A 19,293-nucleotide genomic window follows, 5' to 3' on the forward strand; every position below is an offset into this window, starting at 1 on the left:
ATATTTACTTCATTCCTATTTTCCTAAAATTACAAAATTTGACAATCTGCAAAAATCACAAGCATTCTTATACACCAATAATAGACAGATTGCCAAATCATGAGTAAACACCCATTCACAGTTGCTACAAAGAGAATAAACACTTAGGAATACCACTTACAAGGGATGCGAAGGATCTCTTCAAGGAGAAATACAAACCACTGCTCAAGGAAATGAGAGAACACAAACAAATGGAAAAAAATTCCATGCTTGTGGATAGAAAGAATCAATATTGTGAAAATGTCCATACTACCCCAAATAATTTATAGATTCACTGCTCTTCCCATTAAGCTACTATTGACTTTCTTCACAGAATTAGAATAAACTACTTTAAATTTCATATGAAACCAAAAAAGAGCCCACATAGCCACAACAATCCTAAGCAAAAGTAACAAAGCTGGAGGCATCACACTTCCTAATTTCAAACTATACTACAAGGCTACAGTAACCAAAACAGCATGGTACTAGTACCAAAACAGATACATAGACAAATGGAACAGAATACAGGCCTCAGAAATAACACCACACATCTACAACCATGCAATCTTTGACAAACCTGATAAAAACAAGCAATGGGGAAAACACTGTTTATTTAATAAGTGGTGTTGGGAAAACTGGTTAGCCATTTGCAGAAAACTGAAACTGGACCACTCCCTTACAACTTATACAAAAATTAACTCGAGATGGATTAAACACTTAAACATAAAACCTAAAACCATAAAAACCCTAGAAGAAAACCTAGAAAATGCCATTCAGGACATAGACATGGGCAAAGACTTCATTACTAAAACATCAAAAGCAATTGCAACAAAGCCAAAATTGACAAATGGGATCTAATAAAGCTAAAAATCTTCTGCACAGCAAAAGAAACTGTCATCAGAGTGCACAGGCAACCTACAGAATTGGAGAAAATTTTTGCAATCCATCCATCTGACAAAGGGCTAATATCGAGAATCCACAAAGAACTCAAACAAATTTACAAGAAAAAATACAAACAATCTCATCAAAAAGTGGGCAACGGATATGAACAGACACTTCTCAAAAGAAGACATTTATGTGGCCAACAAACATGAAGAAAAGCTCATCATCACTGGTCATTAGAGAAATGCAAATCAAAACCACAATGACATACCATCTCACATCAGTTAGAATGGAGATCATTAAAAAGTCAGGAAACAACAGATACTGGAGAGGATGTGGAGAAATAGGATTGCTTTTACACTGTTCGTGGGAATGTAAATTAGTTCAATCATTGTGGAAGACAGTGTGGGAATTCCTCAAGACTCTGGAACCAGAAATACCATTTGACCTAGCAATCCCATTTACTGGGTATATACCTAAAGGATTATAAATCATTCTACTATAAAGACATATTCACACATATATTTATTGCAGCACTATCTACAATAATAGAGACTTGCAACCAACCCAAATGCCTATCAATGACAGATTGGATAAAGAAAATGTGGCACATACATCATGAAACACTATTCAGACAAAATAAATTATGAGTTCATATTTTTTGCAGGGACATGGATGAAGCTGGAAACCATCATCCTCAGCAAACCAACACAGGGACAGAAAACCAAACACTCCATGTTCTTACTCATAAGTGGGAGTTGAACAATGAGAACGCATGGACACAGAGAGGGGAACATCACACACCATGGCCTGCCGGGGGGTTGGCGGGGGGGATGGATAAGGCGAGCATTAGGACAAATAGCTAATCCATGTGGGGCTTAAAATCTAGATGACAGGTTGATAGGTGCAGAAAACCACCATGACACATATTTACCTATGTGACAAACCCGCACGTTCTGCACATGTATCCCAGATTTTAAAGTAAAATTTAAAAAAAAATAGAATATCAAGCAGTGCATATTATCACAATTACATCATTTTTTAAGCACTAAAGTAAAAAATACTTTGTTTCTATATTTTTAGATTAAAAATTTGATGATTTACCAATGAATTATTTTTTAATTTAAAAATGTAGAAGAAAACATAATTTTTGAAAATAGAGGATTTTATATATGTTTATATAAAAACACAATGCTCTTCAGAGAAATTCAAATTAAATGCCTTCATTAAACAGGCAAGGGTAAGTACTATGAAGGATATATAAACCAGGTAATGAATATAATGTATGCTTCTGTGAACAGAAATGGTATATTTTGTTAAAAAAAACTTATATCAAATTACGTTCAGGTTGCAAGTCTATGAAAGACCACACGTTCAATACACTATTAATATATGCAAGTTGAAATGCAAAACTATCCAGAAAAAATGCAAATATGGCCAAGCACTTACAACATGAGTTTCTTGAAAATAATAATAAAGTAAATGTTTTGACATTTTTTACTAGTTGTGAGAGCACAGATATAAATATCACTATCCAATTAGGCAAATGCATTAATGTTGTCCATTACTTGTGGTGCCTCCTATAAACAACAGTATTAGGAAATGATGGATTTTTTTTTTAAACGTTTCTAGGAAAAGTCTTAAACATGTATTGTAATATGGCCAATCTTTACCATTTGACAGTTTTACTATGAGCAAATGAAAGCACATAGCAGTCTAGCAAAAGCAAGCAAAGTTTTAATACAAAAGGCAATACTATGAGGCAGGAGAAAATTTAAAAATACACACACACACACACACAAAGACACATACAGCATATTCATAACATATATGCATAACAGCATATTCATCAGCACACATACACATATGCATAAAACCCTGAGAGGCAGGAGGGCAGTAGAGCTGGACAAGTAGTCAGTCACAACCAACAAGACACATCTGTGTTAGATTAAAATGCTTATGAAATTATCATAACACATGTCTTCTAATATCTGAAATAGTCTATAGATGGTAATTTGTATGTATACATATGTATTTAAATATATGGTATATGGTAAATATATGCATATTTATACACACATTTATATAGAGAGCTATTTTCAGTCCCAATTCTATTTGTTATCTATAGCTGATTATATTTATGACTTAGTAATGTACACTGGATCTTACCCATTTTTTACACCTTAAAAACATAGCATCGCAGTATTGGGTAAATAATTGTGGAATTCTTACTGAATCTTGCTAGCTTTTCCAAATATCATAATTAACTACTTTTATTGTTGCTACAAGTAAACCCTATGCACTTCCTGTTCCTTTTAGGACTTAGAGTTTCCATTCCCTACAACTTGAAATTGTGCAATTGATTTTGTGTTAGATAATCTCTCAATGAGTAGTCTTTCAGAGCACATTTGTAGATGTAAAAGCAAAAAGAACAAGTAAATAGAGTAAGATTATTGAAAGATTAATTCAAGTATCCTATTAAATTGAGGGTTAAAAATAAAACAGGAAGAAAAATTAATACATCATAATAACAAAAACTCAATATATAGAATATCAAAAAGTGTACCTAAACAACCCAAGGAAAACAATCAAAATAAAAGTTTGCTCATAACTCTGATTCAGTTGTATTTAATGAATTCTCATCTGATGGTTCTGGAGTAGCAGGCTACCACTCAAAGTCATCGGTTTGTTTTGTTGTTTCTAGATTATTAGTCGGCCAGCCAAGAACTCGTCTGCTTTTGTACTTAGAGTGTGCTGGAAATTCTTAGTCTCAGAATCCTTGGTATAGTCCTCTGTTTTAAAGTTCTAAGGCTGTAATTGTTAGATGTTTCTTTCAGAGGAATTAAAAATAGGCTTCTATTGCATTGCAGGGTCCAGGTAACATGAAAGGCAAGCCAAAACACCTGCTGATGAAATAATACACGGATTGTGTTATTTTATTACAGTAACTGACAGTATCAGAATGACACAGAGAAAAATCCTTATTTGGAGTATATATATATGAATGTAACCATGATTAACACTAAAGATGAGGATTTTAATGTAAGACTATTGCAACAGTTTGAATGAGTCCCTCAAAATGCATGTGTTGGAAACTTCATCCCCAGTGCAACACTGTTTGAAGATGAGGCCTAATGGGAAGTGTTTAAGTAATGAGGACTGCCCCCACCCCCGCCAAGAATGTATTCATGATGATTATAAAAGGACTTGAGGCTTCAAGTTTTATCTCGTACTTTATCTAGCCCTCTCTGCCCTTCCAGCATGGGATAACACTGTCAGAAAGTCCTTGCCAAATGCTCGTCCCATAGAGTGCACTGCCCAACCTCCAGAATGTGAGCCAATAAATTTGTGTACATTATAAACTACCCAGTCTGTGAAATTCTGTTATAACAGCACAAAACTGACAGAGACAGAAAATCAGTACTGAGAGGTGGGGTGGTTGCTATGACAAACACCGAAAACTGTGGAAATGGTTTTGAACTGGGTAATGGACAGTGGTAGAAAAAATTTGGAGGAACGGGCTAGAAAAGAGGCTAGATTGTCATAAATGGAGCATTAAGGGAATTTCTGGGGGAAAGCTCAGAAGAGAAGACCTGTATGAAAAGTCTGAAACTTCCAAGGATTATTTAGGTGGTCATGATCAGAATGTTGGTAAGGATCATTCAAATGAGATCTCAGACAAAAGGTATTGGAAACTGGAGAAAAAAATCATCCCTGTTACAAATGACAAAAATCTCGGCTGAATTGTGGCCATGTCCTAGGACTTCATGGAAGGTTGAGCTTTGCTAGTGATTAACTAGGATATCTGGGAGAAGAAATACCTATGTAGCAAAACATTCAGATTGTGGCATGGCTCCTTTTAACGGCATACAGTAAAATTCAAGAAGAAACAAATGATTTGAAGATAGGGACTTTCTAACTAAAAAGGAAACAGAATTTAAGGGTTTGAAAGAATCTCACCTTGGAGGTGTGGCAGAGGATGAAAGAGCATTTTCAGGAGAGGAAACCAAGTTTGATAGAAAGATTAGTATGGATAGAACAAAGCCAGGGGCTGTTTATCGGAGCAATGGAAGAATGATCTTCTCTTGAAGGCAGTTTGGAGATTACTGGTACCATCCCTCCCATCACAGGTACACAGTACCAAGGCCTACAGCAAGAAAATATGTCAAAAGAGAGGCCTCAAGCACCCTTGGTATGTTGGCTCACTGCCCGGGGCTGCTTCAAGTCTCTGATCCTTGAATTCCTGGCAGAACTCCTTGATCACCTCAGGTGCGGCTCAAGGAGCCCAGACGCAGCTTGCGCCACAATTTTGGAAGTTGCAAGTCTCAAATTTTGGCAACATTCATGCGGTGTTAACCTTACAAGGTCAAAAGTGCGGGAGCTATCGGGGCATGGCTCCCTCCCTCTAGATTTCAAAGGATTTCACAATAGCCTGAGGCCATGCAGAGAACTGTCAGAGGTATTAGGAACTGGAGAAAGTGGGGTCACCCACACAGTTCCCACTGGACCTAATGGATCTGTGGGTGCATTACTATCTCTGAAATTCCAGAGGTATAGGGCCACTAGAATGCAACTCCAACCCTGAGAAGTTTCATCACAATCTATAGGGTTTGAGCAAGAATTTCTATTCATGGTCAGATAGACAATAAATTAAATCTCTTTATAAGCAATTTTATTACAATGATTATATCAATCTTCCAGTTACTTAAATATTTGCATGTCACTTCACATCCCCCCAAGAAAGAGAACTAAAACTATTGAAAAATAGTCCAACTAATAACACTTTCCTGTGCAACATTAATCTAGTTAATATCGACCTTGTCTCTCTGGTTTGAGAGACTTTCACTTTGGATATCAAATAACGGGATAGGCTTACAAGATTTTTGAGTTCATGTAAATAATCTAGAGCATACCAAAAATACCTAATTATTTCTGTCATCTTTCCTTTTACAAAGTGCAGGTGTAAATTTTGTATGCCAATTATTATCAATAGGAGTAGTATCGAATAATGTTTGAATATAGAACAAACTTTGAGAATTTATTATTTCAAATTTACAGTCTGTAATTAACTAGGATTCACATAATTTGGATCATCACTTAAAATTTAAACAGCAATATTTAGTTTTATTGAGACATATTGAAATTTCACTTATCTTAGAGAAAAATAACTTGAAAACCAGAAGTCAGTAGAGACAAAATTAATCCATTGAGGGAAAATTATTGATTCAAAGTATAAAGAATTATTTTTATTTTAGCTTTAAAACACAACTAATCTTATCAGCTAATACATTTATCATAATCATTTTATTGCTTTTATCAGAACTATATGAAAATCAAACATGTTTATATGTAATGAAGAAATAAGGGAAACCTACATGTAAGACAGCACATTTGTTTGTGTTTTTTTGTGAATCTAGTACTCTTTAGGAATATTCTACCTAACTAACATTTATTCTATAATACTATCAAAAATGAGTGAAATGTTTCTATAAATCACATGTTGCAGCATAACTTGAAGTTTAAAAGAATTTTTATCTAATGATATATTTCACTTTTTCAAAACACATATTTCAACAAAATAGATACCTCTTTAAATTTGAAAGACTTTATAATTTTTCTCTGTGGACTGTGACTTTCTTACTCATATGGTGAATCCTCTGGATTTTCTTTTGCTCCTAAGGATTAAATGTTCCTTATGTTTGTAAACCAGCCTTCACCAGTGTGATAGATTCATGTTTTCATTGTGCATTCCCATCAATGAAACTTCTCTATGTCTCAGTTATTATAGTATTTTCAATCCCTTATATCCCAGAGTGAATCCTTTTAAGTTATGCAACGTTCTCTTGCTTTATGTGTCCCTAGTAGTTAAGGGGCTGACCATGCTATTACTACAGTTTCTTTATTTTCATTTTATCTGGTATAATCAATCTAAAAATCCTCCTTAATCTCAAACATTAACTTTGTTTCAGATTATATTTTGATAATGCTAAAAAAGTGGAGCCTCCAATAACTCATGAAGAGGCCATTCTGGAAGCCTCTATCATCCTCTGCATTGTGGCTTCTTTGTACCTGCTTTCTTTTGGTTATTATTCGCATGGAAATTATTTTCCATTCTTTCAGTTTTAAACCATGCATATCCTTGGATCTAAAGTGAGTCTTGTAGGCATCAAATAGTTGATTTTTGTGTTTTTAACTAATTCTTTTGAAACACTTTTTAATTTGTAATTTTAATTCATTTACACTTAAAATAATTAACTTACTATTGCCATTTTGTTACTTGTTTATGCATTTTACAGCTTTTTGTTATCCCTTAGTTCCTTTGGTACTGCCTTCTTATTTTTTTGTAATGAGTTTTAATTTCCTTTTTATTTCCTTTTGTGTACATGCTATAAATATTTTCTTAGTGGTTATCCTTGGTGATTATATATAATATCCTAAAGTTAAAGCAATCTATTTTAGTTGATACCAAGTTAATTGCAACATTATACAAAATCATACAAAATTCTATTTCTTTATATCTCCCCCTTATGGTACTGATATCACAAATTACATTTCTATATATTGTATGCCATTAACGTAGATTTATAATTTTATTTTTATGGTTTTGCCTTTCAAATCTTATAGTATAATAAAAAATGGTTACAAACCAAAATTACAATAATACTTTTTTAAAGAATTTGTCCACGTATTTATCTTCCCTGGAGAACTTTATGCTTTCATATGGCTTCAAATTAGTATCCAGTTTCCTTTCAGTTAAACTGGAAGAACTCCCTTTAGTATTTCTTGTATGGAAGGTATAGTGGTAATAAACTTCTGCTTTTTGTTTATCTGGAAATGGCTCACGTTCTTCCTCATTTGTAAAGCACAGTTTTACGAGATACAGAGTTCTGAATTGACTTTTTTCTCTTGGTACTTTTACATCTTATTTCATTTTTTAAATCCTGACATTTACCAGGTACATAAAGTAGATATACTTTTATTTTAATAAATGCCCATTAAATTATTTATTTAGGCATAAGTTTCAGGAGGTACTGTTATTTTTAAATATGTTTGAGTTCAGAAAGTGATTTTCACAACTCTTCAATGACAATTGGAAAGTTTGTTTTTTCTGTCATCATCTAAGAAATCATACAAAGTATTAAAATTCAGAATAAAATATGTAATCTATGAAAAAGGACACACACAATATAGGTGTAATTTTTTATGATAACTATTACAAATTATCATTAACTTGATGACCTAGATAACAAAATTTGATTTTCTGTAACTGGACAGCAGGAGTTTGAAATGAGTCCTAGTGAGCTGAATTAAAATGTCAGAAGCCCCAATTTCTTCTGGAGGCTCCAAGAGTGAATCTGTTCCTTGCCTTTTAACACTTTTTGAGACTTCCGGTATGTTTTGGCTTTCCTTAGTTCATGGTTCCATCACTCCAATCTCTTGCTTCTATTATCACATTTTCTACATCTGATATTAAGGAATTAGATTCTTTTAGATGGTCCGGTGAGCCTACCTCAATCAAGCAAAAGGGCTTTAACACAGAACCGAGGCTTCCTTAAGGAAGAAGAAATCTGCAGGGTGTGGTGGTTCACGCCTGTAATCCCAACACTTTGAGAGGCTGGGGCGAGGGGATGGGGGGTGGATCACCTGAGGTAGGGAGTTCAAGACCAACCTGACCACCATGGAGAAACCTTGTCTCTACTAGAAATACAAAATTAGTAGGGCGTGGTGGTGCACGCCTGTAATTGCAGCTACTAGGGAGGCTGACGCAGGAAAGTCACTTGAACCTTGAACCCGGGAAGCAGAGGGTGCAGTAAGCCAAGATCGCACCATTGCACTCCAGCTTGGGCAAAAACAGCGAAACTCCATCTCAAAATAAATAAATAAATAAATAATAAGAAATATAAATAAATAAATAAGAAGAAGAAGAAATTCTTCCTTTAGACTGAAGTTCCAGCTCATGCCTCAGACTTCCACTGTTCACATCTTGATGGCCTGCCCTGTAGATTTTGAACTTGCCCAGGCAGCCTCCACAATTATTTTCAAACAGTCTGTCTATCTATCTATCTATCTATCTATCTATCTATCTATCTATCTATCTATCTATCATGTCCTACACGTTTTGTTTCTCTAATGAAATTCTGATACAGGCAGAGAATTTTTCTCTTATAAAAGCACATTTTATATTCAATCTTTGATGAGTTAATTATTAAGGGCTTACACATTTTCTAAATATTAGTAAGTGAATATCACTTTGCCATAGTCTCTCCTGTGCATTCCATGTTATGGAGCCATCCATTTAAAAGGTCAGTAGTCAGTAATTTCCTATTTCGCATGTGTGTCATAGTATGATGAAGCAAAGAAATACTTACTTTTGGTTAATTGGCTAAACAATTGTAAAAATACTCTACATATTTACTTTACCATGAAAATAGATTACAGTAAAATTGGTTTTCTTTTTACTATGAAATCTATTTCATTTTCTTTATTTACCATTATTACATTGCACTATTACAGTCAAACATTAATATTTAAAAACATTTCATCAATAAGATATGACACCAAAAAAGATATCAGATAATTCTGTTCTTCAGGGCCTTTGCAAATGACCTATTTATCTTGTTTTTGTGCTGGTCAAAAATTTTTTTGGTTGGGATTAAGAAAAATAAAATTTAGCCAGCTTGAGAAAAACACAATAGTGGAAACTAGAAAACTGCCAAGAGAATAACTAGTTCAAACTCTAGAGACCTCAAGTCTCTGCTAATCTCCAGAATAACATCTTCTTTTTTTCTTATTTATTTATTTATTTTTGGCAGACTGACTTATCTCTGGTTTTCAGTGAGCATGGTCAGGATTCTGAGCACACAAGTGTCCAAGCAAGGCCTCCAATGTTGACCCTTCTCATGAAATTTAAATCACACATAATAGTAATGTTACTTATAAATTTACTTCTTTATTAATACAAGGTTGCAATATTACTGAAAATTGAGAACATTTTTTCATCTTTTCTGCAATGCTTAGTTATGAGCAGATGCTGGGTTTTATGTTTAAATTATAGGGAGTCTCACATTTCCTTTCAGTAGTTCTGAAGATCTAAAAATGTGAATCACTACTTTCTAGTATCTTTTTCTTTCATATCTCCACCAACCTTGAATTCCATGTTCAATGAAGTGTGAATTACTAATGCTGGAATAACTAGGGTTCTTTTTACAGGATTTGAAAGTGTAAGAGGAAGTGAGAGATGAATAATTTCTATGTGACTCACCATGTCCATATGAGATCTAGGACAAATCAAAATCCACCATGTGAATCAAAGGGCAAAAAATTCCTGACTCCTGGGGGAAAAAAACAAGTAACTTTAAGGATAAGACAAAAATAAAGATTTTATGTAAATACAGTACAGACTGGGATCCTGACACCATTTAATTGTTTTTGGCTTTGGTTTTTTTCTGAGTAAGGACTAGATTCCTTCTAGACTTTTGTTATGATAGATGAGCTTGTAGAATCATTTTGCGTAAGTATTTTTAGTGTTTATTATTTGAAACAAAAGAACCACAATTAATAAAATCTATGTCTGGTCTTAGTAATAGTATCTGAATAGTAGAAACAGAAGTTTTAGAAAAATCATAGCTGTGTCTCAATTTGAAATAGGAACTAAAATGTAAAAGAAGGAAAGAAAGAGAAAGAATAAAGAAAAAGTGAAGGGGGGGAAGGAAGAAAGAGAGGAAGGGAAGGATGAAGAAAGAAAGGAAGAAAGGAAAACAGAAGCAAGAAAAGGAAGAAGAAAGCAAATGAAGAAAAAAGAGAAAGAAGGAAAGATAAATAAAAATATAATGAGGTGTTAAATTGTAAATGCGGTGCCAGTTAACTCAGCTTTTCTCACATGGCTTCTTACATAATTAGCAAGGAAACTTTTTACCTCATTTTACTAAGTAAACAGTGTTTTTGAATGGAATCATATGTTTTAATTATCACTCAAATCTTGTTTATTTTTTGATGCATCCTAAACCCAAGGAAGTTTCCCTCAAATAGGATATAGTAATATAATTATCTAAATTATTTTACTAATTTATCTGTTCAATCTATCAGATTTACCATTTATGACTAATTGAGATTATTTTAAATATATTTCTTCTTTGTGGAATAAATTAGGATGTTTTATTTTTGCTCAATCAGCAAAGAACAATAAAAGAGGCAGTCTTGAATCATTTTTCAAATTTAGGTATTAGAAACAATGCCATAAGATTGAAAACTTTTTAAAAATTATGCTTTTTCTGTAAAATCATTTTCTCATTTTAATTATGAATCATTTTCTCATTTTCATTCCCAGCCTGTGAGTGTGTGTAAGTATATGTGTAAATCCACTTACTATGAAAAAATTGCATTTCATGAGGAAACGTGTTGCATATTTTCTCTTTTATAAGCTTCTTGAATAGCATAATCTTTAGAATCAACCTATCTTATGGTCTTTTATTTCCTGCCACCCATCTCCCACTCCCTTCTGGGGGCCATCGTGAATTACTAAGCAAAATTAAAGGATTGCATGTGGTCTCTATAGTCACTACTGACAAGGTGAAATCATTTAAGAAGACAGAATGGAGAGCTATTACTGGAATTTCTGCTTACTAGGGGAAGATGCAGTCACAAGAGCTGTGTTATTGCTTTATGCAGCCTGGCATGGGGCTATAACATATCTGGGTATGAAATAGACACATCTTCAGATTCTTGAGACTCCAAAAATTCCAAGGAAACAACTCTAACAAATTCTATTAGGATATCTAAAATCAAGTCACACTCAGAAAGAAGAGATATATTCAAAATGAAATAATATTACAATGCTGAAAATAACAAGATTCAGAAGAATAATTGTTTCACAGTTTGGGTTTAATTTAGAACCCTTAGTAATTTTTTAAATAGAGTTCTAGCTGGCAATTTTCTTCCCAAATCATATTGAAAAACTCATTTTGCTGATTCTGTTTTGCAGATTTGTTTCTGAGAAATTGCAAATAATTGTAGGAAAATAATAACTACCAATTTATTTCTATTTATTCTTATTTATTATTATTTTTCTCATGCAGCATTTTCAATGAGTGTATATCAACACATGACTCAGCTACCATCTGTGTATAACAATTAGGCCTTATATAAATAAGTCACTGCTCTTTTTTCAAATTACCAACATGCCATTGTTTCACTGTTCATAAAATTTTACAAAATCCCTTCCTTGATATTAAAATTTTATGTTAAAAAAACAAAGAAAAAATGAATTGTGAGATGCAGGAATCATTTGAAAATTTGAGGGCACAAATACTGACTTTTAAAAACAAATTTAAAAATTTGATTTAACAATTAAAAAAAATGTATACCACTTTTATTTTTCCCATCAATCTATTTTTGTTTGGGTATCTATTTATCCTGACAAAAATTCTTTGCATAGCTAAACATTAGCCAGGTTCCCAAGCCTCTTCTAGACCCACTGGCAACTTTGTTTGTAAAAACAAATTTAGCAAAGAACCCAGCTAAAGAATCCAGCTAATCCAAACAATACCTGATCATCGTCAGATCACCATACCTCATTAGATTTCTCATCCTTTATCCCCCAGGTGATGACTGATCACCCTGGCCTGTCTTCAGTTACAATCTTATTAGGTCAGCTTATCCAAAATTCTCGTTACCTTTGATATTTCCTCTTAGTGATTTTCCATCCATTGGCCTTTACCCTTCCTCTTGGCTGTAAATTCCCATTTGCCCATGCTATCTATATTAGGAGTTGAGTCCAATCTCTCTCTTGTGCAGTGGTCTTTATATTTATCACAATGGTCCTGAATAAAATCTTCCTTCCAGTACTTTAAGAATTCTCATTGAAATTTTTTTTTTTTTTTTTTAACAATCCCCTATTCTGTTCTATGCCGTTTGGATGGATTTCTATCTTAGATGGCATTGAAAATGCCAAATAGAGAAAGATAAATACTAGATATTGAGTTTTAAAGATCAGTGGAAAACTTTAGCTTAAGATAAAACCATGCATTTATTGATATAATTATTCAAAAATATTCACTATGTACCCAATGAAAGATTCTTTGTGTTGTCCACATTTTAAAGCAATGCAAATAAAGTTAAAGCCATGAAATTAAATAAGATTGGCTTGCACTTGACAGATATTTAATGGATTTCTAATACATATAGTTTTATGGGTTTTAAAAAAGTAATTTGAAATATACAGAATAACAAAGGATCATATTTGAAATAAAACTTTTTAATTATTTCTACTTTTAAGATTTTTTTTCTCAAAGGGGGGTCCTATTATTAGCTATCAGAATCTCCTATGATATTTTAAAAATGCACTTTTCTGCAATTCTTTGGACTTACTGAACCTGTGTCTATGCAAATGAATTTTATAATTTATTTTTTCATAATAATCACAGTAGAATATAAAGTACTGGGACACACTTGGTACATTCTTATTTAAGAGATGAATAGAGGAACGTTGACTAAGCAAAAATAAATGAAATAGGCAGAGAAGTAATAGGAATTTTATGAGAAAGCAGATAAGAGAGGAAAAATTGAAACAAACAGATAAAACTTGATGACAGAAAGTCATTGAGTTTGACAATGCTAAGTCCATTGTTGGTGATGGTTTAAAATCTGTTATTGAAGTGATATATAGGGATACATATGTTTAAAAAGAAAATATTATGTAAATGCAACAATGGCAGAAAGACTTTCACTTGTCAGTTTTTCATCTGTTTTGTTCATGTATGATTTTCTCTCTTTAGGAGAAATTTTATGAAGACTAATCAGTGAGATGAAGGAGTAAATGGATAATAAAATCAGATCAAACGATCTTATTTTATTATTATATAGATGATCTTTGGTAAGTACTTGGAAACACAAAAATGGACAAGTAGATTTCAATATATCCTTCGGACTTTGAATTTCAATATACGGTTTTATACTAATAGATGATATCTCTATAAATAGGGAACCTATTAAACAATTTGCAGAATAGTGTCTTGTCCATTTACATAGGAAGAAGAATAATTCTTCCTAAACTGGGTATTTAAATAAATAGTTCATATCTATGTTATTATGTGTTCATTAAATAGCAATTCCTCATGATGATAAAGGTTAAACTTTTATGAAGTTCTTTTAAAGTAAAAATATGTAATTGGGAGACATTTATGCTTTAATTTTCTTTAACAAATGTGAACAAATAAGTGATTAGAAAATTATTCTATGGGATGGATGAGGATACAACATGCTGAAATTTAGGTCGGATAATATCTGATTGAGTTTGAAAAGGGAAGTACCTAACTCATCAATTTTATTGGTTCTTATAGAATACAAAATCATTTAAAAACATGTTTATAGTGTAGAAGAATTATTTTGTTATATGGATACATTTTATAGCAGTGAAGTCAAGGCTTTTTTAGTGTACCCATTAAGTAATTTCTAATCATTCACCTGTCTACCACCCACCCCTACCCTTCTGAATCTCCGTCGTCTATCATTTCATACTCTGTGTTCATATATACACATTATTTAGCTTACACTCATAGATGAGAACATGTAGTATTAGTCTCAATGTTTCTGAGATACAAATTTAAGAGTCATTAGACCATTACACACTTCCACAGTAACAAACTTTATCTATAGAATTTTGTGTTGTTGCTGTTATTGTTGTTGTTGTTGTTGATGTTGTTGTTGTTCAGAAGGAGTCTCGCTCTGTCGCCCAGGCTGGAGTGCAGTGGCACCATCTTGGCTCACTGCAAGCTTCGCCTCCCAGGTTCACACTATTCTCCTGCCTCAGCCTCCCGAGTAGCTGGGACTACAGGCGCCCGCCACACCACGCCCAGCTAATTTTGTTTTGGATTTTTAGTAGAGACGGGGTTTCACCATGTTAGCCAGGATGGTCTCGATCTCCTGACCTAGTGATTCACACGCCTCGGCCTCCCAAAGTGCTGGGATTACAGGCGTGAGCCACCGCGCCTGGCCTATAGAATTTTTAAACCTGTATTTTTTACTTCTCTGCTTATTTTTTCTCCACCTGTGGATACAATCCAGATATTTTTACACTAATGATGGAGAAAAAGGAAGACTTTTATATTCTATTCAACTCATTAAAAATTAAGTAACAGGAGGAAATGTGCTTATGTGAAGAGCACATACAGAAGTTACTTTATGGAGTAACTTCTGTTTATGGAGTGGTTCAATACCTTGTGTATGATCTAGTAATCAGTCTTATCATTCAGTACTATTTGGTATTAATAAGACATCTAACTGATCAAAATCATTTAAAAAGTTGAAATTGAAGTGAAAGTTAAATATTCTTGGCAGATAATATGAAGTTTATGACAGATTCTTCACTCTGACAGTGGCAATTTTTTCAGAATCTAAATCACTTTGACCTCTTTTTTACTATTTTAAATTGCAAAACACCATAATTTTTTTCATCAAGCCAGAAACTTTATCAGCAATATGCATTGCTATCTTCAACTGTCAAGTAATTTATGATCTAATATTAGAGTAAAAGACATTTAAAAATAAACAGATATCTTTTCCAACCAAGTGCACAGGACATCTTCTCATCTGACAAATTTAAAATTGATATTTATCAATATGAGGAAAATATGGCAAAATGCCAAAGTTTAAATTCACTGTATTCTATGAACCTATAGCATATTGACCTGTCATGCATGTCAAAATCAATCACTGCCGGAATTTCTAACAGCTTTGAACCTGGAGAAAAATCCTTTTTACTGTTTTCATTTTCAATTCTCACTCACCATCAAATTTTGTTGCAGTTTTAGATATAAGTTTTAACAACATACAGTACAGAGGAAAAAACACCTTCAGAATATTTTCTATAGTTTGCCAGTCAAAAACACTCCTCTCTCCGATAAACTATTCAGCCTTCTGAGCCTTATTTTCTACACTTTCATAATACATGTGTTACTATCAATTGTTCTTTAAATACAGTGCATATCAGTATTCACATTGCTATAAATGAGGTCTGAAAACCTCACCCCTACAATTATTTAATTTTTGTATAAATTAATTTTAATTTAATAACCATGTATAGAACAGCATATTATTTTCTAGGCAAATAGACTTCAGTAGAATATATTAGTAACTACACAGGCAAATACGACTTAAGAGAAACGCTTAACAACATAGAATTGTCTTTTTATTTAAATGTTTTTTCATAAAAACACTTTTGTTTTCATAGTATTTCAAATCACGTGATCATTATAAAATGGCATTTGCCTAAATCAATACAATGCTGCATATGATTTCTTGGGTTAATGAATATCAAAATTAAAAATGTTCCATAGTCCATTAAGTGTATGAAATCATGACATGATTTGGTTTACACAGTATTTTATTTCATTCTAAAACACATTTTACAGTATTTTAGAATCACAGTCTGCCAAGTGTGGTGGCTTATGCTTATAATATTAGTACTTTGCGAGGCCAAATCAGGAGTATCTCTTGAAGCCAGGAGTTTGAGATCAGCCTCGGCAAAAAAGTGAGACCCCTGTCTCTGCAAAAAATTAAAAAAATTAGCCAGGCCAAGGGGGCATGTGTTTAGTCCCAGCTACTGGGGAGCGTCAGCTATGATTGCACCACTGAGCTCCAGGCTGGGTTACAGAGGGACCCTGTCTCAATAAGACAAAACAAAATCCACGAGCATGATAAAGATATAGCAAGCATTTGTTTATCCACCGTGGATTTTGAGTAATAATCAAAATAATTTTAAATTTGTCTTTGTAACACTCTCTGATTACTCTCTTAACTCCTTTCTCCACCCTTCAATCACCAAACACACAGAAACACTCTAGAATGTATAATTTGTCATTCACCTAATTTCATTTCTACAGGTTTTTACTATATAAGTGTATATGTTTGTAAATAACTAGATAGTATAGCATTATTATATTTTAAATGTTAAATTATTGGTGCCTATTGTATCTATTATCTGTGGCATTCTCTTTTTAGGTAGGAATACGGTGTATTCCATGTTAAACGGATACTAGGTTATATTTAAAATTGTTTCGTTGATTAACCTTTAAGTTGTTGCCACTGCTATTGCCATACAAGCTGCACTGATAAGAGCATTTCTAAGACTCTCTCCTTGGGCATGGATGTGAACATTTCTTCAAATTTACACTTAGGAATACAACTGCTGTTTTGTAGAATCAGTATATGTATTTTTAAATATATGAGATATTGCCAAATCTCTCTCTAAAAGGTGAAACAATTGCAACAAAAACATCGTTTTATCTTTTCCTACATACTTGAAAGTACTTGACATTGTCATACTTCAGTGATTCTTAAGGGAGGATAAAGCCCCCTGGGGTATTTGGCATCGTCTAGAGAAGTTTTGGTTTTGTTGTTTTTTCCTCTGGGGTATTTCCTAGAACTTTTAGTTTTTATTGTGCTAAAATGTACAAAATATAAAATTTACCTTTTTAAACACTTTTGAGTATACAGCTCAGTGGTATTAAGAGCCATTCTGTAGACATTCTCCCATTTTGAAAGAAAAAAAAAAAAGAACATTCATATTGTTGTACAGCCATTGCCACTCTCCTTCTCCAGAATTTTTTATCTTCCTAAACTGAATCTCTGAACCCAAAAACACTAAATCCTTACCCTTCCCTGCCCTATCCCCTGGCAACCGCTATATTACTTTCTGTCTCTATGAATGGGAGGAACTATTCTACATATTCCATGTAAGTAGAATCCTAAGGTAATTGTCCTTTTGTGACTGTCTTGTTTTACTTCGCATGATGTCCTCAAAATTCATTCATGTTGGAGCATGTGTCAGAAACCTCCTTCCTTTTTAAAGCTAACTGATGTTTCTTTGTATGTATGTACCACGTTTGTTTATTCATTCATGCATCAATAAGTATTTGATTTGTTTCTCTCTTTGGCTATTGTAAATAATGCTGTTAGAAACATGGCTGTTCAAATGTCTGTTCAAGACTGATTTCAATTCTTTTGAATATATATTCAAATGTGTAATTGCTGGATCATATGGTAATTCTATGTCTAATTTTTTGAGGAATAGCTATATTGTTTTCTATATAGTTTGTGCCACTTTACATCCCAGCAGCAATGCACAAGAGTACCAATTTCTCCGTATCCTCACTAACACTTCTTATCTTCTGTTTTTTACTTCATAATAACCATCCCAGCCTGGAAAGGTTTGACTGTCACTACCTGAGGTGTACTACTTGCATGTACTAGGTAGGGTTTAGGGATGCTGCTAACATCCTACAATTCACGGTACAGTTTTCCACAACCAAAAATCAGCCAGCCCAAGATATTAATGGTGCCAAGATTGAGAAATTTGATCATACTTAGTACTTTTTTTTTTTAACAAACTGAATAGTACAAAATGGCATTGAATTATATATTAAGATGTATACATATACCTATTACATTATATTTACTATAAAATACAATCCTATTGAGAATTCCTGAGTTATATCAATTAACACAATGTTTCAAATCTGTCTTTTTGATTTAGACTTTTTAAACCACAAATATGGTAAATGTCTACATTAATTTAGGCCGTTTCGTGTTTAATTTTAATTCACATCTTTATCTTCTTTTCAGTAAGGTTAATTTTAAGAAGCTGAAACTCTCTCCGTGTCCTGATATCTTGCATAGCATTGTTTTAGATATTTAATCCACATTTGTTTTAAAAATATATAAGTAATTGTGAGCATGTTCTATTGATAATTATGAAAGTTTATACAAATTTTATCAATGCCTTTTTTGTCAGTTTTTCTCGCATCCCACCTCTACTTTCTTATATTATTTTCCTTTGTATTAAATTTTATCTTTAAATTTCTCACATGGGTTAATAGAGAAAAAATTGTTGAAAGACACGAAAGAGAATAGACAGGTTCCATACAATTGAAAGGCGGTCATGCTGACGATAACTTTTACACAAAATAATAGAAACTAAAATACAGTGGAATAATCGATTTAAAGTGCTAAGAAAAATAATTGTTAAACTATAATTCTATACCCAAATCACTGTCATTTATTGTAAAAATAGAATGAATACCCCTCACATGTAATGAGAGAGCTGTTATTAATTATTCTTCACTCTTACATTTATCATGAAAATAAATAATACTTGGATGAAGCAGCAAAGTCCAAAAAGTGACAGTGAAAAATGATACAATAATTTTGTTTTAAAAATTACTCTGCTAGTGACTCAGTGTGTGTTTCAGTATGAAAAAAAAAATACCTTTTCTTAATTCTGAAAAAAACCTAAGCCATCACATATGCATTTTATTTTTCTGGTATTTTAATAACAACATTAAGCCCTCCACCTCTTATCTCTTCTTGTATTTTAATTGAAGATATTTCTAAGCACCT

This window comes from Macaca nemestrina, chromosome 6 (assembly GCF_043159975.1).
Source record: "Macaca nemestrina isolate mMacNem1 chromosome 6, mMacNem.hap1, whole genome shotgun sequence".
Lineage (NCBI taxonomy): Eukaryota > Metazoa > Chordata > Mammalia > Primates > Cercopithecidae > Macaca > Macaca nemestrina.